The sequence below is a fragment of the Rhinolophus sinicus genome, linkage group LG03 (genome assembly GCF_036562045.2).
Source record: "Rhinolophus sinicus isolate RSC01 linkage group LG03, ASM3656204v1, whole genome shotgun sequence".
In the NCBI taxonomy this organism is placed as follows: Eukaryota; Metazoa; Chordata; class Mammalia; order Chiroptera; family Rhinolophidae; genus Rhinolophus; species Rhinolophus sinicus.
The window spans coordinates 82,035,146-82,055,249 of NC_133753.1; the positions used below are offsets into that span (position 1 = coordinate 82,035,146).

At 38.8% G+C, this 20,104-nt stretch overlaps 1 protein-coding gene and 1 long non-coding RNA gene across 3 annotated transcripts in view; one reads left to right on the forward strand and one right to left on the reverse strand.

Annotated features, from left to right (window-relative positions):
* Window positions 1–20,104, forward strand: part of PRORP (protein only RNase P catalytic subunit) — a 115,214-nt gene that overhangs the window by 77,482 nt on the left and 17,628 nt on the right. The gene's annotated exons all lie outside the window — the stretch shown is intronic.
* Window positions 1,864–19,891, reverse strand: LOC109457494 (uncharacterized). The gene is made up of 4 exons (XR_002139032.2): window positions 19,725–19,891; window positions 13,488–13,575; window positions 10,302–10,353; window positions 1,864–6,015 (listed from the first exon to the last, which is right to left on the reverse strand). It is a non-coding gene; the product is annotated as an uncharacterized LOC109457494 (long non-coding RNA).

Consider the following 20,104-nt stretch of genomic DNA (forward strand, 5'->3'; position numbering starts at 1 on the left):
TGTGTCCAGGGTTAGACTAATGATGTCCTTTCATCTATTTCTCTTTTAGCTTAATTATAATTCTTGCCTGCTAATTATTTCTACCTATCCACTTTGACATCTAATCTTTTCTGTGTAGGTTTTGCTAGTATCAGAAATTAATTCTTTTCCATGTCTCTGCACGTATCATATTTTCTGTGCTTCTTTTCTAAATGTATTAATCTTAATTGTTTTAATAGAAGCCCTGTTGTAGTTCATTTCATACAGAATAACATATCACATACATAAACTAACTAGGAACTCTGAATAAATCTGCAGAGGGCTTGAATACTTAACTGCTTTGGTAGGGCATTTTTCTTCTGTAATGAGGGGATCCCCAAGAAACAAAATCCATAAACATAAAGCTAAAGATTCTGTTTAATATCTGTCTTTCTTCTCAACATTTGGTATTTTTAAAATTTGTTTATGCTTTCCTTTTTGGTAGTTGTGATATCTCCCTGGCAACAGTACAACCTATCTCATCTATAACTCTTATAAAAAAGAGCTTAAGTTTATCTTCTTGTTAAGTCACATGCCTCTAGCCTAACCAAAGCCCTAACAAGCTGTAACATTCAGCTGTCACTAGACTGATGGTAACTTAAAGACACTAATTATTACTCTTATAAAAACCATGACCTTAAGTATGTATATTTTACAGTAGTTGTCATAGATTCTAGCTTTCCTTGTACAATAAATATTTAACAAAGACCCTTCTGTTGTTGAACTGTGTGCCATTATGTTTCTCAAAAGAACTATTTGGTTTACTGTGAGCCGTGTAAGGCTTTTAAATGTAAACACACATTATTCGTTAAGTATTGATTGACTTCCTGTCCTGTGGCAGGCACTGTGCTAGATACTATGACAGATGCAAAGATGAATAAAATGCAGTTCTTGTCAAGGAGTTTATAATCCTGTAAATACTCAATTTTTAATATGTGGAATATTTATAAGGGCCCTAAGAAATATTGAAGAAAAGAGCTTTAAAAATTCTAAAGCTCTTTTCTTCAATATTTAGACTAAAGAAACTACTAGCTAAGGAGGAATCAAAAAATATGTTATGGAGACATCTGCATTTAATTTGGGTCTTGATGATTAGGTTAGGTTTTGATCACTAGAGCTGGGGAGTGGGAAAGAATAGGAGCTGATTCTGTATCCATTCAACACTGTTCCAATAGCACCATGTAGCAGACCTTAATATGATGAGATTTGAGAAGAAAAATGATATTTAATACCCAGTTGGTTAAATCAGGTATTTTTATTCCCAGTTGAGAATAGTTGGTTAAACAAACCAGGAAAATTCTCATTATCGTCTTAATATTATTGGTCATCTCCAAAATAAAATTGCTTTTTTTTTAAATTCTAAAAAATAGTTATAATGGGTTGCACTTACTTACCTTAAAAGCTATATTATGACAACACAACATATTGGTATAATGTCCTCTTGGGAACATGAAAATTATTTGTGGTCTGGAATTCAGGCTTTTCCAGCTTGCGCTATAAATCTGAGTCAGTCTGTTCACTTTTGATGGTTTTCTTCCTCTTCCATCCTGTCTATCCCTAGACTAACCCACTGGTCAGGAAAGAGGAATCCCACCAAAACTAAGAGATGCTTTTTACTTCTTACAGGGACTTTCTTTACTTCTCCTTGGAGAGTCCAAATATGTATCTTACACCAAAATGAAATAAATGGGAATTTGGGCATATGAAAAACATTTCTTAAAATTCTAGTTCAAAATTATAAATTATTTTCTCTTCATTGTTCATAGTCACATACATGTAATTTAAAGACTTAAAGTAATAAGCTCTAGCCTTACAATATTAATTAAAAAAAAAAAATAACCAGCCCATTGAGTATTATTGGCTTTCTTTATACGCAATAAAGAGAAAACATACCCTGTAACTTTGATAAATGCATATATTTAAAAGGACATGAAGATGTTAGCCTATAGTATGCCAGACTTTTCATTTGTTATTTCCCCCTGTAAAACAAAACAAAACAAAAAACATGATTCCTTCATGTACTGTAGATGGCAGTACTAATATGGAAAATATAAAGTCATGCAAGAGATCTGAGAATGATTAGCAGATGGAGCCTTAAATGAGTAAGGTTCAACTGAAATGTTCTTTCTTTGTTAATTTTTCTCATGCACAGGATTTTTTTTTAAACAGTCATAAACTTTCTTTTTTACTCATGCTGTTTCCCTTCAGTTTTCTTTCACCATCACCTGACCTCCCTCCTCACCCCACTTTTGTTTCAGAAATCACGTTACACAACCATTTTCTCTTTAGATGACAGTGATTGGAAACTAGCTGATTACGCACATTATGGGATCCTGTGTAAAGTTCTGTTTGAGTATTTTTTCTCAAACAGGTTGAGTGCCAGATGGCATTGCCGTGAATTTTGATGGGATGGGGAAAGCACTGTCACATATGTTTCAAAAACACCTTCATTACTAATCTCCAACTCCAGGGTTGATCAATTCTATCTTTGTATCGAGGAGAGGAGGTCATTTGGAATATGAAAAGCTCTCTCATTCCTCCTACACACTGGGAATTTTGCTGTGGGATTAATTCATAAATATTTATTAAGTACTAATTATATGCAAGGCACTGTGCTGGGTAGGCACCCCGCATTATATACACGAAAGGACATGCTACCTACCCTTAGACACCCCTTCCCAAGTATAATAATTATTAATAATTCCTTTAACAGAGGCATGTAGAAGATACAGTAAGTCATAAAACAAAAATTGATGGCTGTAGCAGATACTACAAATCAATCACAATATACTTCCAAGTCTGCTGGTCTTAAACTCCTTCACAACACAGCACTTGGAGAAGCTGCTATTGTTCAGTGAAAAATGACATGCATGAAGAAACCTATTTCCTATCCATGATATGGTGGGAGAAGCTCCTATGAGTCTACCCAGAAGTGGTATACATTCTGCCACCAATTGTGTAAAGAAGGGGAAAGAAAACACACATACACACTTGTTTGTTCATGTCTCTAGAAGGCTACCAAAGAAATGGATAATATTGTTTGCCGCTTGGAAGAGCAGCTACATGGCTGGGGGACAGGGTGGGAGACTTTTCACTTAATACTTTTTGATTCCTTTTGGAGTTTGAACCATGTGAATTTATTATCCATCCAAAAATTAAGTAAAGCTTTACTTCCTTGGTATACTCGTATAACATTACCACATCAGAGGAGAATATATACCAGTTGTTTTTTGTGTGTGTGGGGGGTTGTGTAACCTACTAAACTCCTAAACGTATACTGAATAGGATATTGCTAAGGATCACTTAAGTATCTGTAACAGTTTTTGTTTTGGTTACAGGGAACTTCCCGCTCTTTATTTTTCACAGTTCTCAACTAGTATATCCTGATAAACATCGAATAGGGCTGTGGGTGGGAGTGGTTCCTCCCAGGGAAGCCAACTGTAGATTTTTTTGTATAGGGAAGAGCTGTGTGTTTTGTTTTTGTTTGCTTTTGTTATTTTAATGGAAATTACAGATGGGGTGTGCCAAATAACCCTGGCAGAAAACACAGTGGGAATAGAAAAAATATGGTTCAGTAAGTCCCTTTGCATTGATCAGCATTTAGAGCAACTTGACAGATTTCCTTGGCAAGATGAATTGTTTGTGATACATCGTTGGAGGAGTCGTAATAGGACATATAGAGGTATCAGCTCTCTTGAAATAAAATTTTTGTAGCTGAAATAGAAAATAAAAAAAAATACGTGGAATGTGAAAAGAAATTCCATAGAGTCAGCCATAGCGCATGTCCTTAGAAATTCTGTATATGTTTATGGATCATGTAAAGATGATGTTGAGGGTTGTAAGGAAACAGAACTTTAGATCTAATTGAAACCTGATAAATAGAACAGAATGCAAATCAACTATACACAAGGAATAGTATAAGTTATCTATTTTGTATACCTACATATTTGCTAAAGCAAAAAATGGCCAGTGAACATTAATTGGATAGTTAATGTTTATGAACGCTGGTTCTGTTAATTGGATTATTAAAAACAGCTAACATTATGGTAGCATATAACAGTTGACGTATCACTTCTACAGTATTTATCTCACTTGATCATGTGTTCAAGAATTTATTTGGGGGGGGTTCATATTATAATGAAAATCGTATCTTTTCTTCTGACTTCTGTCTCCCTGGGTGGTTATGGTCATGTAGATGCTTTTGATAGAAAGAAAAAAAAGTGAACTTTTCTTTACATACTTATTCTGTTAACTAAGAAGAAAATCTCCATCTATGCTGATGGTCTTTCACCCCTTTTTATTGTATAACTTTAGCTCGGCCCTTACTCAGTCCATGCCAGAGCACAGTAAAACCTGGCATGTCCGAACTAGTTCTGTCATCCCTTCCTCCTCCTTCATGACAGGTAGGAATTCCTTTCCAAAGTTCTGGATGTTTTGACTCACTCAATCTCTTCCATTTGTAAGGAATCCTGCTCTCACATATACTTCACCTGTCTTCTCTGCTCTCAAGCTTGTTTTTCCTTTTTCTTTCATTAATTCAGCAAATATTTATTGATGATCCTGAACGCCAGGCCCTATTCTTTGTGCCAGGGATACAGCAGTGCAGAAAACAGAGAAAACAGCCTGCCCCCAGGAAGCTCACGTTTTTTTGTTCCATACCTGCCGTCAGGGCTGCTGCAGTGCTTACCACCATGGGCACCTCTAGTGTCGTCTGTGTGAATGTCGCCCCAGAAGTGTGCAGTGCACAGCCAGCTCCACTCTACACCGCGCTCCTGTCTGCTCTGCTTAGTTTGGACTCTTGTCGTGCGGGGCAGCCTGCGGGGTCTCTGGTCCCGCGCCCCACATAAGAACGCAGGATATGATGAGGCCAAAAAGGAACACCCACGGAGCCATAGGTAGGGGAGTCATATCACTATGGTCTCACTGGAGGCTGGGCCCACCGGACGTGCGACCTGCCGTCAGCCTTTCCGCCAACCGACCTCCTACTCTCCTCCACTCTCCTCAACTCCTTGGCAATCCTCGGCTCTCCTCGGTAGCCGCAGCAGTTATACTAGTGGCCAATCGGCTAACCGGCCACAGCCGTCGGCCATCCACTATCCGAGCCAGCACCTTTCCACGTGAGGCCGAGAGCCTGTAAACTACTTTCTGGGGCTCTGTCCCCACACTTGTCAAAATTAGTTTCTTATAAAGTCAGTCAGTTGTCATGTCCCAACAGTTGCCAGAGTGCAACCCCCTTCCTTTCGGGAAAACGTGCTGTCATGTGGGGGACCCTGCTCGCTGCGCCATTTGTCGTGCAGGGCGGCCTGCGGGGTCTCTGCTCCCGCTCCCCACACAAGAATGCAGGATATGGTGAGGCCAAAAAGGAACACCCACAGAGCCATAGGTAGGGGAGTCATACCACTGTGGTCTCACTGGAGGCTGGGTTCACCGGACGTGCGACCCGCCGTCCGTTCCTCCGCCAACCGACCTACGACTCTCCTCGACTCTCCTCCACTCTCCTGGACTCTGCTCCTCTACTCTCTTCGGCTCTCCTCCGTAGCCACAGCAGTTATATTAGCAGCTAATTGGCTAACTGGCCACAGCTGATGGCCATCTACTACCCAAGCCAGCACCTTTCCACGTGAGGCTGAGAGCCTGTAAACTACTTTCTGGGGCTCTGTCCCCACACGTGCAATCCTCTCCCATGGGGTGGAAGAGGACTTTGTGGAGAAACCAGCCTTTGTCCTCCCTCAGACCGCTTGTGTTAAGCCACTCGAAAATTCACTTACTGCTTCTGTCTTTACCTTCGTAGTAGTTGAAGGATTTTTTTTCTTTGCTCTTGAGGAGTTCTCGAATTGTTTTTCTTTGCAAAGCAAAACATGGGGTGTTTTTCCTAGTTTCTGTTTCCTCACAACGACCACAGCATCTGTTGTTGTTTTTTCCCCCTGAGCAATGCAGTGGTCCTTCCGCCTTGATTTGTGGTCAGTAGATATGCAGTTTAGGTAAGAAGTCTGTGCCCTGTATTTTGAAGACAAAGTCACATTTCGTGTATTTATTAGGAAGAGAGATTTGGAAAAAGAATAGCATTGGATTCCTTTATAGCATTATCTTGCCTTGCGACTCTACTTAGTTCTAAATTCTTTATAGCTCAGGTTTTCCTTGTGATCAAAATATGGAGCTGAAAATACCTACTAATAATACTCACTAACACCCCCTGCCCCCAATCTGGAAAATCTCTTTACATTTATCTAAGAATGATTTCATGTCAAGACTCATTATTAGAATGAAATGTGTGTTTGAAGAGAATAATTCTTTGTTCATGGAGGGTTGGAAAAGTTGAGAAGTATGTTTACTTGTACATCGTTATAGTTAAAATCAGATGGAAAGGTTTAGAGATTGTGCAATTAGGGAATGTTTTCTACCCACAAATTCCCTAGCTGTGTGCTTCACACTCATTAACAATCAGCCCCAAGAATACTTGGATTCAAAGCTGCTTTGTAAACTCTTTTTCCCAAATATTTTGTTTCCTACATCTTTACTGACATGATCAGCAATATCAGATGTCAACTCCACAAACAACTTTCCTCCCTGAGATGGCCCTGTTTGTGCTTTGATCTTTCCATATTGAGCCTCTTAAAATATTATCTCTGTTGCAAATCCCCTCCTTTATAGACCAATGAGAGACCACTATATGCTAATTATATGTAAGACACGAGGGCTCCTGCTCCCCTAGGCTTGCTTCCCACTTGGCACTTTACTTGCTTCATCCTTTTTAGACTTCAAACACGGTTAATTCTTTCAGACCCTTTCCTCTTTCAGTTCTTGTTCCCTGTTTTTAATATAACTAAATGCCGTAACCCTGGGCAACTTAACACACATCTTCACTGCTTAATTGGAATGGCAGCCCTCAACATTACCGGTGTTTTCTCAGGGGAAGTGGGAGCTAATATGTGTTGAGTATTTCCTGTGGACCAAGCTGAAGGTGCCTGTGCTAGGCATTTTTATTTGCAACGTCTCGTTTAATTCTCACAAGGGTTACATAGGTAGTGGTATTGCCTTCTGAAGGATGAGGAAACTAAGGCTCAGGAAGGGTTAAGTAACTTGTCTCGTAGCTACTAAGTGGCAAAGTCACAGGATTAACATATCTCATTCCAAAATCCTCCTGTAACACTGATCTATCTTTATATTTCAACCTATTGACCTGTTAACGCCTCTTCCTTGAATTACCATTCTAGGCTCTTTGTGACATGCTTTTCAGCATCTCCATTGCTTTAATCACTAACTGATAAACCACTAGCTTGCTCTAGTCTCTCTCCTCATCTCAACTTCTCAAAAGATTGGTGTACAGTTTCTTATTCACTAACCCCTAAACGGACTGAATGTCTGGCTTAGCCCCTGTCACTGCACTGAAACGGCTCTTGCTAAAGGTGTCAGTAATTTCTTAATTGCCGATTCCTATGGACGTATTTTAGTCTTTGCCTTAGTTTGTTTGGGTTGCTATAACAAAAATACCATAAACTGGGTGGCTTATAAACAACAAACATTTATTTCTCACATTCTGTAGGCTGGGAAGTCCAAGGTCATGGCACCACAGGTTTGGTATCTGGTGAAGGCTTGATTCTTCATTCATAGATGGCTGTCTTTTCACTGTAACCTCACATGGTAAAAGGGGTGAGAAAGTTCTCTGGGGCCACTTATAAGGGCACTAATCATATTGGGGGGAGGGGGTCTGCCCTTGTGACCTAATCCCCTCCTAGATGCCCCACCTCCAGATACCATCAAATACTAAAGGTTTCAACATATGAATTTTGGGGGGACATATAAACATTCAGACTCTTTCTCTGCATTTAATAATGTATTATTTTCTTCTTGAAACTATGTCTTTGAATTCTGTGAGTCTACACTCTTATCCTTCTTGTTGTACTCTCTGACCATTCCTTGTCATCTCTGACTTATTTTTGAGCCCCCCTCCTTCCGCTTCCCCCTTAAATGTTGGTATTCCCTGAAGCTCTGTCTCAGGCCCCACCTTGGTTGATTTCATCCACTTTATATGCTGTCAAGTTCTAAATCTGTATGTCTGCCCTAGACATGTACTTCAAACTAAGTATGTCCAAAACTGAAGTCAGTATTTCTCTCCCAGGCCTCTACACCACAGACGGTGCCACCGTTCTCCCAGCCATTCGGCCTAGAAACCTGGGCGTGATCATGACGCCTTCACCAGAACCTCCGTATCCTGTCGTTCACCAAGTCTTGCCAGTTTTTCCTCCAAATGATTTCTCAATCAATTGTCTTCTCTCCCTCTATTCCAGAGCCTTCTCCTCAGATACTTATTAGTATCTGCTCGAATACCTACTCTACTCTCCTAACTGGTTTCTTACTCCAGATTTCTTTCTTTCAAATGTATCCTATTCCACAGGCAAAAATAAACACATAACTCTCCAACTTAAATAAATTTACAGTTCACCTGTAGATTTTCATTTCATGTTTTGACCAGGGAGATATCTGAATATATTAAAAGATTTATTTTGGTAACTGATATGTGTGTTTTGTTAAATAGTTCCCTTTTCCAAAATAGATTTTTTATCCTCTTGAAGTTTAAAATTAGATATAGGTAATATCTGCTTGTTAAGTGGAGCAAACAAAACTTTAAACACACAATGCGCATTTTATTAACATTTTTTATCTGTTTTATGTGAAGGGACAGAAACTAAAACATATTGTACACTCTATTAAAGTTGCACTCTGTGCTTAAACAACCTTATGAAGTAAGCAACTAAATTACCATTTTACAACTGAGGAAACAGAGGTGCAATTAGGTCACTTTTCAGTGATCATAGATACGAGTAACAGATCCGGAAGTCAAATAGCAATCTGACTCCAAAGTCTGTGGTCTTCCCACGATGCCACACCACTATACCTTGTAGTGTGCAGTTGTCATTTCCAAACCCACATATCTAGTCCTCCCCATACCAGGTAATTCTCTAGATTTGTTCACACCTGCAGGTGTGACATTCATTACAACGTTCATCCCAGAAATTGGGGTGAATGGGAAAATGATGTGAAGAAAGCAATGTTGTAGGAAAAGTAACCTGACAGTGGCCCAGGAGAAACCTGGTTGGAAAACCATTCAGAAGAGCTAGTGGCACCTTGAACTAAAGTGATGACAGTAGACCTAAGAAAGAAGAAATGAATGTGCTTAAGGCAAGAAGTAAAGGATCTCGGAAAGTACATGTCAGCTCTGTTTTCATGAAAACATCTTAATTCTCTAAATCTTAATCTTTTGGGACATATCAAAACTGTAGATAAATGTACTACATTGTTGTGCCTTCGTAGCCGAGCAATAACAATGTGTGGTCTTTTACAGCTTACTGAGCCCTTTCATAGATATTATCTGATTTATCCTCATATATCCCTATGGAGTAAGTAGTTATATTTTTGTCCTTTTACATCTGAGGAAACTGGCCTAGAAGCTAAGTGACTTGCCCAGCGGTAACAGCTCTCTAGTAAAACACTAAATCCACATCCTGTGCTTTTTTCAGAGATGTTCTGCTTCCCTGAAAACAGTCATTTTGCAAAGCAAATGATCAAATTGGAGCCCCTTTCTTCTCAGCATTTGAATGCCAACTTGGTTAGCATAATATACTAACCAACTCAGCATTTTATGAGTTGGGTAGATCAGGCATTGAGTGGATGAAGAACAAGAACAGACTATATAATTTATGGACTGAATTGTGTACCTCCCAAAATTCGTATGTTGAAGCCCTAACCCTCAATGTGATGGTATTTGGAAACAGGCCTTTGGGAGGTGACTATGTTTAGATGAGGTCATGGGGTGGGGCCCTCATGATGGGATTAGTGTCCTTCGAAGAAGAGGAGGAGACACAGAGCCCGCTGTCATGTGAAAATACAGTGAGAAGGCAGCCATCTGCAAGCCAGGAGAGAGCTCGCACCAAAACCTGACCATGTTTTCACATTGATCTTTGACTTTCAGCCTTCAGAACTGTGAGAAATACATTTCTATTGTTTAAGCCACCCAGTGTATGGTATTTTGTTAAGGCAGCCTGAGCTAAGACAGTTCACAAAATTATTTTCTTGTGAAAACTCCCAAGTGGAATATATTCTAAAATTACATGCCTGGTCTATGTCTCACAAACAGGATTCTTGTTCCCTCTGACAGGTGACAGATACATGACACATTATTTCTTTTGCATTTCATAATTGCCTATTAGCTATATGTAAATGAAGCCATACCAGAATCATTTCAACTCAGTGGCATGTCACATTGAAACAAGTTCCCCACTCACATGAATTGTCCTGCCTTGTCCAACTGAAAAAAACAAGGGTCTTCTCTGGCCTCTGTACAAAAAGAATTAGAAAAGTTGTTAAAACAGAGTCCTTGATAAGATGATTGTACACACTGGCGTAGAGTTGGTGGTGCATGTATCATTTGACTAACACATAGTTACTAGTCAAACAATTTCCTTGACTTCTGCATGCACACATTCTTGTTTTAGCATCCTTTAAAAATATTGTGGCTACTACTTCCTGAGTAGTGGTCAACTTTCAAACCATTCTCTTTGTTTTCAAACTTGCCCAGGTGGCTTTTCTCAATTTACCTGTTTCTATTTTTGGAAAATCATTCCTTTGAAAACAAGTTATTTTCTTTGCTTGTTTATTCCTGTTCTTAGATACGTGTGTGTGTGTGTGTGTGTGTGTGTGTGTGTGTGTGTGTAATCACAGATATTTCCTTGGCAACTAGTTGTGTTTTGAGACAGCAAGTAATCTTAGGGACAGCTATGGTGCCATCTACCTTTTAGGGGTATCATTTTTCCTATGCTGTATTACATATAGAGGTGTTAGAGGAGAAACCAAAATTTAGTTCAAATAAACGTCCTTCAGCTAGTATATAAATCAGACTGGATCCCCTCACTTTTTGACCCTTCAACATATTAGAAGGTCTTAATTTTCTGACTATTAGATTATTCTTAGAAATGAGTATCTTCATCTATAGTATGGACATAATTTTGATGAAATTTTAAAATCCCACTGCTAGGCTAAGTATATATTTACAAAATAGGGTAAAGTGCCTTGGAAAGTGTATTTCTACATTAGATTTTTAAAATTAAGAACATTTCAAAAAATCTCTTATTTCCTTCTTCAAAAGTATTGAAAATTATGGCTGCACTATTAATGCAAGAATTTGTTAATTTGGAGACCTCACATACTTGGATTATTTTATTTTATTTTATGGTTTGTTTTTTGACACACGTCAGTGTGAAGGTATTTTATATTGAATGAACGTAAAAGCAGACTTTGACCTCCCATGCCTCTTCCTTCTTTTTTGTTACATTCCCACTTAGAGGAATCCTTAGAAAAGCATTGGTATCAAAGAGATCTGGATCAAAATGCTGGCTCTGTCACTTACTAGTGACTAGGACAACTTAGGCAAATAACTTCATGCTCAGACATTTTAAATTTAACACTCTAAAACCAAATTTTCCATCTCCTCCTTCCTGAGACCTGTTCTTTCTGTATCCTCTCTTTGGTTTGCTGGTACCACTCTCCATCCCGTTATCCAAGCCAGCAATTCCAGGCATTTCTACCTTCTTAGTCTCCACATTCACCGAGTCAACAAATCCTGCCAATATTGCCTTCTAAATCAGTCCCTCTAGTCCTGCAATGTCTAATACGGCCGCCCCTAGCCAGTGGGGCCATTGCGATCTTGATATATGGCTAATGAAATTGAGATGTGCTGCAAGTGTGAGATACACATGGAATTTCAAAGACTTAATATAAAAAACGGATGGAAACGATCCCATTAATAATTTTTGTATTAATTTCATGTTGAAATATTGTTATATGGTAGGTTAAGTAAAATATATTATTAATATTTATATCATGTGTTTCTTCTTATTTTTTCCCTATGGCTACCAAACTTAGAGTTCCATTTGTGGCTTGTGTTATGTTTCTCTTGGGCAGCATGGCTCCAGTCTGTCTTGTCCTGTCTGTCTTATTCAGACTTTTCATCTCTATTGGCTGAAGTCTGATCATCGATCTCCCTACATCCTGAACCTCAGTGAGAAGGCTCTTTCTGAAATGGACGTCTGAAAGTCACTGCGCTGCTACTGCCGCCCTTCAGAGGCTTCTCTTCACGTAGACCCAGGTCCTGTGTGCAGTGCATAGTCCTGACCTCTGGCCTGTCTCCCACCTTCTCAGCTCCTCCTCCCTCCCACCTTACACCCTACACTCCACTGAGCCTCAAATTCCCATTTTCTCCTGAACATCCCATGCTGTTTCATTCATCTGTGCCTTTGCATTTGCTGATTCCTTAATCTAGAATCATCGGACTGGGGAGTTCCATTTTAGTTTTCAAAACTTCCCGTAGGCCCCTCTCTTCTCCCTCTGTTGTAGAGGTTCTACCAACACCCTGTATTTCCTACTGGGCTCTAAGCCCCTTGAGGGCAGGACTGTGTCTTGTTCATCAGTATGTCCAGCTCTGTTTAGGAAAGTACCTGGATTACAACAGGTACATTCATTTGGTAAACTTCTTTTTCGTTGTATTATATGAGAATCATATCACACTGATTTGTTTATATGTCTGTCACCTACTGTGGAATGAACTTTTTGAAGAAAAGTGAATCTTATATAAAAAAAATATGTATGCAAGGAGTGCCTGTCATAGAGTGAACAACAAAATAAAATTTTCTTGAGTTGAATAAATTCAGGCAGAACCTGCTCTGCGTGGATCTGCTGTGTTTTGGATTGATCTTCAGTTAAGACTCAATCATTCAGCAGGTTACTGACTTGGAAGATCTCTAGGAATCCTATTTTATCTTTGGTTTTGGGGATTATCGTGTGTGCTGTTGTTGCTGGTTTCCCCCACCCCCAGTGTTACTGAGATATAGTTGACATATAATACTGTATAAGTTTGAGGTGTACAACAGTGATTTGATATATGTACATATGGTGAAACGATTACCACACTAAGGTTAATTAACACATCCATCACCTCAAATTGTTATAATTTTTTTCTTGTGATGAAAACTTTTAAGATCTACTCTCTTAGCAACTTTTAAATATACAATACAGTATTAATTAACTATAATCACTACGCTGTACATTATACCTACAGGACTTATTTATCTTATAACTGCAAGTTTGTGCCTTTTGACCACCTTCACCACTTTGCTCCACCTTGTTGTTTTTTAACCTTTAGATGTTTTTCTTCCTTTATAAAGGTAGTATATATGTTTACTGGGGAGAAAGTCAAATAATATCAAATAATAGAAATTGATAACAGTTTAGTATATCTCTTTCAAGACTATTTTCAACCATGCATACTTAATTGTTTTGTACAGAAATGCTGTCATTAAACATTGTAAAATTTGCATTTTTCCTTGATATGTGTATTTCCAAGTGCAAAGTTTTGAAAGTGTCTTTGAACAGTCAGATTAGGGCCACATTCCATATGTGACTGTTCCTGTGCTCACCTGACTGACCTTACAATCCAGTGGTCTCTCCTCACACTGTTTGCAGAGAAGAAAGAACTGTCCCCAGAGGATGGAAGGTCTGACCCTGCTGCAAATACAAAACATCTTTGGATCTTCATTGTTTTATCTTAAAAGATAGTGCAGATCGTATGTTTAAAGATATCAAAGCACCTCTGTGTTTATTTTCAAAATGAAAACCAGGAGATTCTCCCTAGAAAATAAAACCTGAAGTAAAATTGTCACTCCAGGAGGATGTACCTTGCTAATTCTGTGGCTTTAAGTACCCACAACATATTACCAAGTACTGCTTGTGCATACCTCAGTGTGAGAAATACAGTGTTAGACTTTCAAACAAAAGGACCTAGGGATTTCCCACAATTCTCCTAGGAAGGATGGTGCAGTAGATGCTACTGGAAAAATCATAGTCAAATTCAGCTGTGGAACAAGGGGCAGGATTAAGAAGGGAACACTTCGAAAAGAAAGGCGTTAGGATTGAGAGTTGTATAGTATAAGAGAATTACTGATTAAGACCGTAGGTTTGAGGTTAGAATTACCTAGGTTATAAATCTAGCTCTGCTATTTACTGGTTTATGACCTTGAGCTACTTCCTAAACCTTACTGAGCCTACTACCTCATAGGTAAAAGGGCGTTAGGAACAGGGTGGTAATTACGGTACCAAATTCATAGGGTGTCTGTGAGGATGAAGTGATGATATTTATAAAAACATTTAAAATGCTTCTGACACATCATAGTTGCTCAGTAAATTATAGCTACAGGGGAAAAACGTAGAAGATTCTTCTTTGTGGTTTGTGTGAATTTTTAATCTATATGCCTGAAAAAAGAGCCTCAAAACACCTCTTCTACCAAAAACCAACTCAGTCCACCCATGTCTCTGCCTTGATTAGAAAAGAATAGTGAATACATTTGTCTCATTTTTAATCTAATTCCTCCTCTCAGACTCTCCCTCAAATCACATCCCCATTATTGCTTCCTGTCATTTCCAGTTTCGGTGTCCCCGTTTCTGCTAAGAAAGCAGAAGTGAGGGAAATGTGAGGGTTTGGGGATTTCTAAAAACTGTTCCTAAGTCCTCATTGTTATGTTATATATAGTTATGTGAATATAATATTTGCCAGATCTTTTCTCTGGGAAATGCAAAGGAATTTCCCCATTAGAATCTTACATTTTAACTTTTTAAAAGACAGGAATCATTGTATTGAGCATACAGTATGCGACTTACACCATTATGAGAGTTCTTTACATTTAAGAAATCCTCTGGGGTATTTTTGGTTTTTTTGTTTGTGTGTGTGTGTGTTTGTTTTTTCCCTCTACATTTTGTATATGGGGACTCTTAGGCTCTTAACTTGCCTCAAGGGCACAAGGTATATTATTGAGCTTGAACTATCAGGTTTAAACATATGAGCTTGCTATTTTTGTACCTCAGAAATGGTAGAATATTGGCAACTTCTTATAGTTTGTAATACAAAGCCTCTGTGTGTGTGTGTGTGTGTGTGTGTGTGTGTAAAATGTATCATATACGAAGACTTTAAATGCAAAACTAATACCTGCTAGTAAGGTTAAGAAGCTCCCTATGTCCCCTGTCTAACCTCTAACCTCACTTCCCTCCATCCCCAGCCAGGTAAAATCACCCTGACTATAGTATAAATAATTTTTTGCTTTTCATAGCTTAGGTTTGAAAAACCAAGTAACAAGCTCAACACTAGGAAAGAGCAGTATTGTTACTGTTAGACGACAGCTCCCTCAAGAAGGTGAACAGAGTCTTTGTTTCATGATCTGGCTTTGGCTTCTCTGAAAGCTTAGAAGAGCTCCTTCTTGGGAAGGCAGGGTTCAAAGTCATGTCTGAGTCTTAGGAAACAGGGTTTACTGCAGTGAAGGCATTCGGCAGAGTTATAGTTTGGACCAGGAACACGTCATTCAACAGAAATATGGTCGAACAGAATAGGTTTCTCTTTACTGCCTCTGAACTCATCATGGATTTCCTACAGCTTTCAGGAGCAGGTCAAAGCAAAAATTTCTTGCATTTTCAGTAAAATGCAAGTCTTCACTGATGCAGGCAGGAGGGCACACCGTAACTTCAGCCTATGTTTAAGACAAGCAAAATACAAGCTCACGCAGGCATTTGATGCTCAGGTTAAAATGATGGTGTGATGGCAGTGACAATTGTGATTGTCCCTAGTGTGGCTATCTGTGGAGTCACTCTCCAATCTGGACTAATCACCCTCTGTTTCTGATACACAGCCATCATACTGGGATCTCTTCACCATCCTCTTGCAATTCCCGTTGCTTCTCTCCTACATTAGGTCTCCTGTTTCCTGTCTTCCTCTTTCTTGGGTTAGTCTCTTTAGTGGAAAACATTCTCCAGGAGTTACTTAAGGAAAGGTGCATAGGAAGTAAAATTTTTCCGTGTTTGAAAATGTCTTTATATTCTTATATATGATAGAGTGGCTGAAAATAGATCTCTAGGTTAGAAATAGTATTCTTCCAAAGTTTTGAAGACAGTGCTTCATATTTCCAGTGTTACCCTTGAAGTCTGAAGACGTTCTGACTCCTGATCTTTTCTGTATTATCTGCCTGTTTTCCTCTTTGGAAGCTTTTGGAATCATCTGTCTCTAGTTTTCTAAAATTTTACAATAGTGTGAGTTGGTATGGTCTATTTGCCATTCATTGAGTTGGATATGTATTGGACTGTTTTATTCTAGAAACTCATTATCTTTCTGTTTTGGGAAATGTTCTTTGGTTATTTCGTTGATGAGTCCTCTGTTTTATTCAGATGTCACATCTCTCAGACTGGTCCTCTAAATTTCTTATTTTTTATCTCTGCGCCTTTCCTGTGAGGCTTCCGTTATGTTCTCTTCCAACATGTCTGCTGATTCATTCTGGGTTGCAATCTTGTTTTAATTCCCGGGAGCTCTTCTTTACATTTTAAAAAATCTGTTCATGAATGCATTGTTATCTCATAGAATTTTAATGAGAGACCTTTGTGGGGGGTTTGCCTTCTCCATTTATAGTCTTTGTTTTTCCAGTTTTTTGTTTTGTTTATTGTTTTAGATTCTTAATGTTTCATAGGCTCTCCACAGCTGTCTGATAATTCTTCCTATCTGCTTCTGATTAAATGTGATCTAAAGGGCTGATTGGAAGCTCTGAATTGTAGGTGGGGTTTGTTGACTGGTGACTGGTGACCTCATGGTGGGGTTATCTGGGTGGGCCATTTGTTGGGGAATTCCCAGGAATTAGAATCTGTAGGATCTTTTCCTCTTTTGCTGGTCAGATTCTGCAAAGGAGAGTTTCTAGTTTCTTGGCTGCAGAGTAAACGCCTTAGTGCCAGTGTTCTAGTAAGAACCAAGTAAGGGAAAAGGTCTGGCTCTCCCTGCATTCTGCATTCAACATGCATACATTCACATAATCCCTATTTCCAGTATGGTGCTCACACATTACTTACATGTGCTGTAATTTCAGGCTAGAGATCCTCTGATTTACTACGAATGTGGTACTTCCCTCCTCCACCCAGCAGAACAATATGGATGGGGCGGGGGCACAAATCTAGGAATCAAATGCTTCTTGGACAGCTTTCAACAGCTTGAGCAGAATCCTGTCAGTTCTCTTTTGTTAAGCCACACACCTCCTTTTAGCCTCACTCCTATGCTTCCAGTTCTGGAGTCTTTCAGGAAATTGGGTTGGTTCTTACCGTGTTTCCCCGAAAATAAGACCTAGCCGGACCATCAGCTCTAATGCATCTTTTGGAGCAAAAATTAATATAAAACCCGGTCTTATTTTACTATAATATAAGACCAGGTCTTTAATATAATATAATATAATACAATATAATATAATATAATACTGGGTATAATATAATTAATATAATATAATATAATACCAGGTCTTATATTAATTTTTGCTCCAAAGGACACATTAGAGCTGATGGTCCAGCTAGGTCTTATTTTCGGGGAAACACGGTAGCTTACCCCTCTCCAAATCTGACTTTGTTGGATCTGCAAGGTAAATGCTTGTCCTTCCAAATTGGTTTTCAGCTTCCAAATTGTATTTCTATTGTCTCCCCTCTTGGCTCCAAGTTTTTGTAGGTTTGTCATTTTAGAAAGACTGTATTACAGTTTTAGTGGGATTTCAAGTGGGATTAAGATTAGATGCATGTGTTCCTTTTGCCTTTATAACCTGAAAGCTTATGTTCTAGTCTTAAATGTTGACAGATTAACACAAAAATCACCCAAGTCTGTAATAATGCCATAAGAATCTCTCTTTTTCTTTTTTTCTGCGGGAGAGAGGTGAAAATACAGTGGGGCTTGGGAGATCTAAATTAACTGATCCAGGCTGTACTGTCTAATAATAGCCAACATTTATTGAGTATTTTTCCGTGGCTTTGTATCTGCATGCATGTAAATTAATCCTCATAATAACCCAATTTGTATCTCCATTTACCAATGAAGAAACAGAGGCCCAAGTAGGAAATGTAACTTTCCCAAGGTCACAGCTCTGACATAGTGGGACCAGAATTTGAACCCAAGTGTTCTTAATGCTAAAGCTTGTGCTCTTAATTACTATTATTATGCTATTAAATAATAGATATAAATTGGAAGAGACTCTTTTATGTTTCTGTTCAGTTTCATTTACTGTGTAAGCCCTCCTACTGTATAGATGGCTTGGGACATTAACTGGAGATGTCCCAGGTATAGTTTATATACTTAGGTTTTTTATATATTTTTAACTGACAGGATTAGTCCAGAAAACAAGATTAATAGTCACAGTGTACAGTTGTGTGTGGCTCTGTACAAAAACAAGAGATATGTGGATCAGTGCCGCCCTGAAGAGGCTACACAGATTTTCAAGCTTCCAAAGCCCCACTCATCATATTCTTTTTCTTGTAGTCATTAAATAGTGTCTGATGAGCCTGAAAGTGTTTCCATGTTTTCCCAGTGTGAACAAGTACATAGACTGGATCTAGAACCCTAGGGGAATTTTTTAAATAAACTTCTGAAAGTGGGAATTAAAATGCATCCAAGTAAGTTAATTTAATCTTCCTAAAATTCATTTTCATTCTTCAGAGTATTATCCTTTCTGCTTCTCAATGATAAAAGAAACACAGATATCCTACAGAGAAACTAAAAAGACCAAAGAATGCCTGTAAGTGTTTGGAGAAAAGTCACAGTATGAGTCAGGAGCCAAATCTTCTGTCCACTGACAGCTCCAACTCTTAGCTAGCAGGGGAAATCCATGCAGGCCAACAATTTAATCGTGTTCTAGAAGGCTGGCTAATGGTGTGGGTGCTAATGGCATCAAAGAAGACATGGCACGCAGGGAACACATCCCACACTTGACAGGATGTTCCCAAAACAGGAAGGGCATTTCTCTTCCTCCATGGAATTGTTTCATTGCCTAAGGATAGCATGAAATCATTGAAATCCCCCTAAAATATCGAAGACTGACGAAAGCAGGATATAGGACATGGTGAGTTTAATGTAAACCAGTGGGATAATGACATCATAATAAAGAAATAGTATTTTGTGTATAGACTTTCCTCCAAGAGATTCAAAGAGCTGTGTAGAGTCAGTCAGTCATTCAAGTTTTCAATCTTCTTGTGCTCAAAGCCCATGGTCCCAGAGATGCGAGCAGGACTCCAGCTCAGTCTCAGCGTCCTCTCTCTAGAACTACACCACCAGGCTTATGAAGTTTCCTGTCCTTGAGTACCACCCAATGAAAGCTTCCCTCTCCCTCCTCGCCCCAGCTTCTGCTGCTTCTCTAAAACACTTCCTTTTCTCATCTTCTTTCAATTCTCTCATTTTCATCATGTGCTAATCTGTGTCTTACATAGTATATAGCTCTTGAACAGTTCCAGCAATGCAATATCTAATTTTCCTTTCAATAAAGTGATATCTGTCTCTGTCTCTTTTTCTCTGCAAGCAGCAATACTATCAAAGATAGAACTGAGGCTGAGACAGCACAGTGTGTAGCAGACAAATGAAAACATGATTCAATATCATAAAAAAGACCATAATGAGAAGGACGAGAAGCCTCAAGCCACAACCTTGGTGGTTTTCCTGCACTCTCTTCCTTGGTGGCATTTTCAGAGGTACACAGAAAAATGTTGAATATAGCAGTCACTTAACGACCATTGCTGGGACAGGGATTCTCTTTGCAAAACTTAGCTTAAGAGAAAAATGAGAGGAACAAAGACAAAGAAGAGAACGAAACTGGATATTAGCTTACCTGGAGACAGTAGGAACATAGAAACAAGTAGAAAACTCCATGGTTCTAGTTGAAGTTATGACTTCCCTTGTTTTTTCTGCTGTAAACTTTGTGGAGAGCACAGTGTGTCAATTATCAACATTGTGTTTGTGGTCTTAGGAGTCCGAGAACACGATGTCTCCATAGAGTTTGTCACTCATTGTGTCCTGGAGCGGTTCCGTTTTCTCTTTGTTTGTGGGAAATAATTTTCAAAATTAATTAATGTTCATGGAAAAAAAGGGATCCAAAGAATCCTTATTTACTTTTCTTGCTTCCTCTTGTCCACCTTTGACTTAACATCTTCATATCCTGAAATTCAGCCAGACTCAAATAGGAAACCCCCCACCATGCATCCCAATTCA